We start from the raw sequence: 8238 nt of genomic DNA on the forward strand, positions 1-8238 counted from the left end.
AGTATGCAGGATTCACACAGTCTGTACAATGCAATACTTGTACATTTCCACAGAGAACCACCCCTACCCCCGTTGTGCATCCATTATCCTCATGGTTTACTTTCATATCTTCTCCTTGCCTTATTTCCTAGACACAGTGAAGTGGGTAACTAAAATAAATAATTCACCAACTAGAACAAAGCTCTTCTCCATATGACCCCATTTTTCCTCTCTAGTGTGTGATATTACATAATGTTGACATTAATGCACCAGAGCTCTGTTCCTCTTGCTTTTCATCTCAGACTCTTGCTATTCTTTTGAGGGTCCAGTGTTTTCTAATTCACAGTCTACCTTGGCATTAGGAAAACTAACAATGGTTCCTTTTCAAACATACACTAATCCTGGTTCCTATCATTTCTCAAGTTTTGACACCTAAAATCTGGAACTCTCTCTTTAAGGCAACAAAGACCTGTTTTAGAAAGGCTGAAAGAAAAGACAAGATGTAATGTAGTCTCTCTCTTTCTCTCTCTAGTTTAGCTGAGTTGATTAAAAAGTTGATTCACATCCCTGAAGTGGAGCTTGCAAACTTTCCAGTTTCAAAATTTAAGTGAATTTAGTGTGAGGTTGACACTGGAGACAGAGGTCTGGTCTACACTACAGACCTATAGCCTTATAACTATGTTACTCAGGGATATGAAGAATCCACACCCCTGAGCGACATTCTTATACCGATTTAGTGCTGTCCACATGGGGGGTTATGTCGGCAGCATAGCTTCTCCCACCAACATAACTACCGCCTCTTGTGGAGGTGGACTAACTGTGCTTACGGGAGAGCTCTCTCCTGTCTGCTTAGACCATTAAGTGTAGACTTGCCTGGTGCTCTATTCCAGATAATGGTTATAGAAAAGGCAGTGGGAATACAAGCATCCTAACTCCTCTGGACTGCCCAGCACACTGTTGTATGTTGTTTATCCTTAGTATATTTGCAGCTCTGTGTTAACTGAAAGATGAACCACACAGAATTGTGCAAAAACAGCAGAGGGACTTGGAGAGGAAGGGTGTTCTCCCAGCCATGGGATGTACAGTATCTTCCTGGCTGGAAAGCTGAAAGGCACAGCAAGAAGCCAGGCTCAGAGGGGAGCATGGTTAGCAATCCCCTGAAGCTATTGTTTGAAGCCTGGCAAATGTTTATGTTTCTCACCTTGAGGTCAATGGTAGCTGTACTTTTATTTAAGAACCTTAGAGAAATAGCCTGTATCTGCACTCTTACAGAATAAATTACCCATGAAAGATTTAACTGCAAGACTCTGCCCACACTATAAAAATAAACATGTTTAAAAAATGGCTATGGACCAACCATGTTATAACATTTTTGCTTACCTGTGTGGACAGAATAAACTAAGTCATAACATTAATGAACCACAAATTAACCTTGGTAGGTACCTACATTAAAAAAATGGTTCCTTACTGTAATTATTCCTTTTTTTTTTGTTCACACGGATATGAAAAAAATCACATTCACAGCTGAGCTACATGTTCAGATATTGATATTTATGTAGTGTAGCTAGGGCTTTAAGGTGGCATCTTTTTGTTCTGTATTTGTACAGCACCTCGCACAATGGGGTCCCATTCCAGGACTGGGGATTCTACATGTTACTGCAGTACAGGTAATAATAAATAATAATATTCTAGGCATTTTTGTAAAGAAGTTCCCCCTGTCGCAACTTAGTAGATGCAATACTGGTATCTCTAATATAGCAAATGCTCCAGGTGCTCCCTGATGTTTTAACCACCACCACAGCAAGTCTACACAACACCGTGATAAAAATGCCAGGTCCCAGCATTGCCTTGTCTATGCTGGGGCTCACTCCATTGCTTCCTCTCTCTGATGGAGAGCCACCTGTGCTAGCAATTATGGGAAATTTGTCAAAAAGAGGCCTACTATCGATATGGCTTATAAGTGTTCTTATCTTTACCTATGGTAGCTACCCAATTCTGATTTTCTTTGTTTCTCTTTTCCCTAGCAGTATTCATACAGCATGTCTCTTGAAAGCAATTAAAACTGCAGAGCACCCCAAATTCCATTCACCAATGAGCCATGCTGAATATTTTTTCTTTAAAATAAATTAAAGTTTTAATTCAATTTTCTCATTAAAACACCAGTCCTGCTGCTAATGTCAGGAAAGCATGGAAAGTAATTACTCCCACAATCTGTTTCTCATATGCTTGTGTCTGTTCTAGGGCATCTAGTCTCTCTCCTCCACTTCATTAAATCCCCCAGGTGCCTCAAAAAAATGTGTCCCTGTTCTCCTTACCACGGATTAAAGACTTCAGTGCATCCACGGGTCAAATATTTGTAAGTACTCATTCCCCGCCTCACCACCACTTTATATTATCCATATACATTGGTTGATAATCTGGGGCAGGGAGCTGACACTGAGAAGAATCCATGTAGCATAGTTTTATGGTCAGAATAATTAGCATCTACCTGACAGACAATGAAACATCTTTTGCATTCCCTGGAACAAGAAGGAGGGAAACTGTAGGGTTGGGTCAAGAGAATCTTCACCTGCCCACTACCAATGTATAACACCAATCAGCAGGAATTTGGCCGTAACTCCATTTTTAAATGTTATAGTATATGGGATGCACATGTAATAAGATTTAAAGCTTGTTTGGAAGTAACAATTTTATCAACTCTTCAGGGAAGACAGTAACAGATCAATAACTCTTCACACACTTAATAACATATTACGTTAGCTTTAAATGTCTTACCACAGGTGACAGACATTAATCCTAGTTTATTATTTTGACAGAAAACACTGCACTGTATAATTTATCTTATAATTATTGATATTGTTGACTAGAATAAAAATCAAAGCAGGTTTAATCAACGTAGCAATCTATTTTCATTTTAGTCCATTTCACTTCATTCTATTTACTGCAACTACCTAGCCATGAAAATGACACTGTAAGTATGATGTTCAATAATGCAGAATATTGCTCAGCATGGAAATTTCTATAGAGAGAAGTCATGTCTCTTCACATAATTTGTGAAATAAAATTATATCCCACCTCTGAGAAAAAGGGAGGCTATGTTCAGTGAGGGCTTGTCTGCATACAAACTGGGATTGAAATAACTAACCCAGCTTCCAGTCACAACTTTAGTTCCAGTGTGCATGGAGACAAGCCCTTAGTTGTTTTCAAGAGGTTGATGAACCGGTTTCTCCATGGAGGAAGCCTCTCCTCTGGTTCATGGGCCAAATTTTGGTCCCTCTTACAGGGGTGCTGCGTAGGTCAAGGGAAAAGCACCCATATTAATGGGAGAGGAATTTGGCCCAATGTCCCCTGCTGAGGAAAGTTACACACCAGGAATCACTGTTCAGGGACGAATCAACGTTTATACTAAAATTTTAGTTATCAGTAGGGCTGTCAATTAATTGCAGTTAACACACGCAGTTAACTCAAAAAAATTAATCGCTATTAATCGCACTGTAAATAACAGAATACCAATTGAAATTTATTAGATATTTTTGGATGCTTTTCTACATTTTCAAATATATCGATTTCAATTATAACACAGAATACAAAGGGTGCAGTGCTCACTTTATATTATCTTAGATTACAAATATTTGCACTGTAAAAATGATAAAAGAAATATTATTTTTCAATTCACCTCATACAAGTATCATAGTGCAATCTCTTTATCATGAAAGTGAAACTTACAAATATAGGTTGGATATTTTTACATAACTGCACTCAAAAACAAAACACTGTATAACTTTAGAGCCTACAAGTCTTACTTCTTGTTCAGCCAATTGCTCAGACAAACAAGTTTGTTTACATTTATGGGAGACACTGCTGACTGCTGCTTATTTACAATGTCATCTGAAAGTGAGAACAGGTATTCACATGGCACCATTGTAGCCGGCATCGCAAGATATTTACATGTCATATGCACTAAAGATTCATATGCCTCTTCATGCTTCAGCCACCATTCCAGAGGACATGCTGCCATGCTGATGACGCTCGTTAAAAAACATGCATTAATTAAATTTGTGTCTGAACTCCTTGCGGGAGAATTGTATGTCTTCTGTTCTGTTTTACCCATAGTCTGCCATGTATTTCATGTTATAGCAGTCTCGGATGATGACCCAGCCCATGTTGTTCATTTTAAGAACACTTTCACTGCAAATTTGACAAAATGCAAAGAAGATACCAATGTGAAATTTCTAAAGATAGATACAGCACTCGAACCAAGATTTAAGAATCTGAAGTGTCTTCCAAAATCTGAGAGGAATGAGCTGTGGAGTATGCTTTCAAAAGTCTTAATAGAGCAACACTTTGATGCAGAAACTACAGAACCTGAACCACCAAAAAAGAAAATCAATCTTTTGCAGGTGGCATCTGACTCATGATGATGAAAATGAACATGCATCTATCTGCTCTGCTTTGGATCATTATCGAGCAGAACTTGTCATCAGCATGGACAGATGTATTCTGGAATGGTGGCTGAAGCATGAAGGGACATCTGAATCTTTAACGCATCTGGCATGTAAACATCTTGTGATGCCGGCTACAATAGTGCCATGAGAACGCCTGTTCTCACTTTTAGGTGACATTGTAAACAAGAAGCAGGCAATATTATCTTCTGCAAATGTAAACAAACTTGTTTGTCTGAGCAATTGGCTGAACAAGAAGTAGGACTGATTGGACTTATAGGCTCTAAAGTTTTACATTTTTTTAATGCAGGGGGTTTTTGTACATAATTCTACACTTGTAAGTACAACTTTCATGATAAAAAGATTGCACTACAGTACTTGTATTAGGTTAATTGAAAAATAGTATTTCTTTTGTTTTTATGGTGCAAATATTTGTAATAAAAAATACAAATTGAGCACTGTACACTTTGTATCCTGTGTTTTAATTGAAATCGATATATTTGAAAATGTAGAAAACATCAAAAATATTTAAATAAAATGATATTCTATTATTATTTAACAGCGCAATTAATCACGTGATTAATTTTTTTAATCATTTGATAGCCCTAGTTATCGGTATAAAACTGGAACACTCCGTGTATATAAAACATGAGCAGATGAGGGGTCCTGGTGCCAGTTTGCATTTGCTGATCATTACTCTCACAGACAGCCCACACTATCAGACTTTTGCTATTGCCAAGTTGCCACTCCAAAGGTAATTCAGGAAACAGTGGCAGACACTGTTTATGAGAATGGGAATGAAAGATCTCTCATGACATTACCAATGACGGCAATCTGATACTTACAGGGACGAAATAGACAATACTGCATCAAAAATCCCACTTTTAACATCTATGGAAAGAGAGAGTTTTAAATGGACCATAATTAAGTAATGTTCCAGTAGTGGGCTTTTAGTCCTTGCAGCCCTACAGGTGACTGGGTACGTATGTTCTTAGAATTCTAACATGAGAAATGGGAGAAAGTATACTCTCCCTCCCTCCCCCTTGTTGTCCTTTTCTGAATGATCTCTCCCCCACCTCGCTAGCCATATATTGGGCCTTCTCCACAAACACTGAAATGGGGACAGTGACTCCCTCGCTCGTCACCACCTCTTTAGTATAGAACTCAGAATAAAGCTTTTAAGCACTATTCCAGGAACCTTCCGTCCCTAGTTGTTGCTTCACCTTTACGTTGCCCAACCCTTGCTACTTGTGTGTGACAGGCCAGCCTAAGGAGGCAAATGGGACAGGACAGGAATGCTCCAGCCACTCTTCCTCACACTAGTGTCCTTACAGACCTACCCTAACCCAGGAAGCAGTGTCCTGAGGACTAAGCAGCTGCTGTGCCACACCCCAGAGGAAAAGCTTTCAGTGATGGGCAATATGGCCACCCTACCTACCTAACCAGGGTATTGTGAGGATTAATTAATTAGGACAAAATTTTCAAACTTCAGAGTCTGGCAACCAACTTCATTTTTGGACACCCAATTAAGTCACCTGATCTGAAGAGGTGCCGAGCCCCAGCAATTCAAAGTCAATGAGAGCTGAAGATGCTCAGCATTTCTGACAAGTCAGGCCACTCATTTATATATCCGTGTGTAGGCATCCACATTTGAAAACATATGTGACAGGGGGTGCTTGACTCACTGTTAGGATGGTGCTTCCGCCTGGCCATTCTAGGGATTAGCTTTGTGAGGCTGATGCCCCTTCTCGCAGTTGCATGCTGTCTCTTCACCTCTACAGCCCCATTCTTGCTCCATGAGCTGCTGCTGCGTAGTCGTGACTTGGCCCCTTCAGCCAGGTCACTGTATGCATTTTCCACTTCCAGGGTATCAAGTCTTTCTTCAGTAATCTTAGGTAGTCTTCCCACTCACTGCCCCATCGTATCACTTCTTCAGTGGCTGACAGGGGAACCCAGGCCCACCCTCGTATTCCGAGTTCCAGCTCAGGGACCCTCTAGACTTCACTGCGTTTCCCTGAGCCCTTTCCAAACCATATAACACTCCCTCCCCTCTGGATCTGCCAGTCACACAACTCCCTCCTCCAAGGGAGTAACTGTAGACTGCCTGTTTCTGCAGCCTCCAAACACGTCTCCCGGGGAGTGACCGCAAATTGTCACCCAATCTGATTCCAATTTCCTTCTTTATACCTCCAGCCCAGGCTCTCTCACTGAGTCAGGGGATTGCTTAGCCACCTGATTCCTCTCAGCTGTGGCCCATTGGGTTAATCAGCCCCCTTCTCAATCTACATTAACCTTTTCATGGCCAGTGTAGAGTGAACACCCCATCACACCTTTGTATTTGTAAAGCACAATCTTCAGATGAAAGACACTAATCTGTATTGCCAACTCCCACAATTTTATCAGAAGTGTAGTGTTAACTGGGGATTTTCTTAAAATCCCAGCTCCAGGAGTCATGCTATTATGTGAAAATCTCAGCTCTTTTTTTCGGTCTGTCTTTTAAAGTAAGTTTCTAGCCTTGGAGAATGTGGAAGATAGCTACATGAATGCTAATTGCTCAAGTACCAGAAGTCACATAAAAATCTCCAAATTTATAATGTACTAAAATCATGATTTTAAGCTAGGTTCATGATTTCTGGGGGCCCTGACCTTTGAACACTTGGGATTGTCAATATTGCTCTGTAGACGTGCAGAAGTTCCAAAACTTCAAAGATGAAACACACTGAGCGGGCTATTTTATTCCTTAAAATGATTATAAATGTATTACATTTTCCTATGTGGAACACTTGGAAGAATACAGGTCTCACTGAATTTGTATATTTGAAATAAGATGAGGCCCATGTAGGTTAATGATAAAGGAGGGAGGTGAATCTTCTGACCTATATTTTCCTTCCAAACTTCAAAGTAGTATCTTTGAAAGTACTTTTTCCTCATCATCTTTCCAAAATATATTCCTGCTACTGCCAGATAGTTCAAATAACATAGAGGACTTTTCAAAAGGAAAAACTAGTTTCACAGTAAGGTGTAAAATTAGTCTTTTTTTTATTTTTTGGCAAAAGTTAATCTCGTGTCAGTTTGATCAACTGCTCACAATTATTTTTATTTTATAGGCTCCTAATTCATTCTCTGATCATGCAAGTCACTACACCTGTGCGGAGCCCCATGCAGCCTTTCATGAGTATGGAAGTCCATCCATACAAAAGCAGTTGCAGCAACATGGTTTTACTTTTTATCTTCCAAAATGGCTGTTTGATTCTCTTATTTTCTATGTAATTCAACTTATTTAATTTAGGGAAAACTGTGTTTTTCCTACTATTGCCAGTCCTCAACTGCTACTCATTACTTCTTGTATGTTGATAAACTTTTGTCGTTTGGCTGAGAGTGGAAAGCATTTCAGAAGTAATCACCCAAGATCTTAATACGTTTTCAAATTTCCAGTTTAAACAATTAGAGATACATAAATCTCAGCAGTCTCCTATGCACAATTCTGCACTCACGTTGTTACTATTAATGAACTGCTGATTAGAAACAGTGCTCTTTCCTCTGTCTCTCTCTTTAATAGTCCCTAAGTGACCTTTGTGTACAATTTCCTTTCTAGTAATTCAAACCAGATGGTCAACTGTCACTGCACTCTATATGTGTGTGTGTGGAGAGAGAAGGGTAGATAGGGATAGGAGATGATATACTATGCTTGCTTCCTGATGAAGTACATAATCAATGAAGAATGACAAATTCATAGCTAATATCTAACATGGAGTCATAAGAGGAAATCCATTATTTGACTTCATACACAGCATTTCTGGGATATACAGTTTATCCA

General features: G+C 39.5%; 1 protein-coding gene across 5 annotated transcripts in view; it reads right to left on the reverse strand.

The window, feature by feature from the left end:
• Positions 1-7997, reverse strand: part of RGS6 (regulator of G protein signaling 6) — a 323298-nt gene extending 315301 nt beyond the window's left edge. For all 5 annotated transcript variants that reach the window (XR_005597748.1, XR_005597746.1, XR_005597745.1 and 2 more), the window contains exon 1: positions 7916-7997. The gene's annotated coding sequence lies outside the window, so the exon portion shown is untranslated. The remainder of the gene's footprint in view (positions 1-7915) is intronic.
• Positions 7998-8238: the final 241 nt, after the last annotated feature.

Source organism: Mauremys reevesii, linkage group 4, assembly GCF_016161935.1.
Source record: "Mauremys reevesii isolate NIE-2019 linkage group 4, ASM1616193v1, whole genome shotgun sequence".
Classification (NCBI taxonomy): Eukaryota; Metazoa; Chordata; order Testudines; family Geoemydidae; genus Mauremys; species Mauremys reevesii.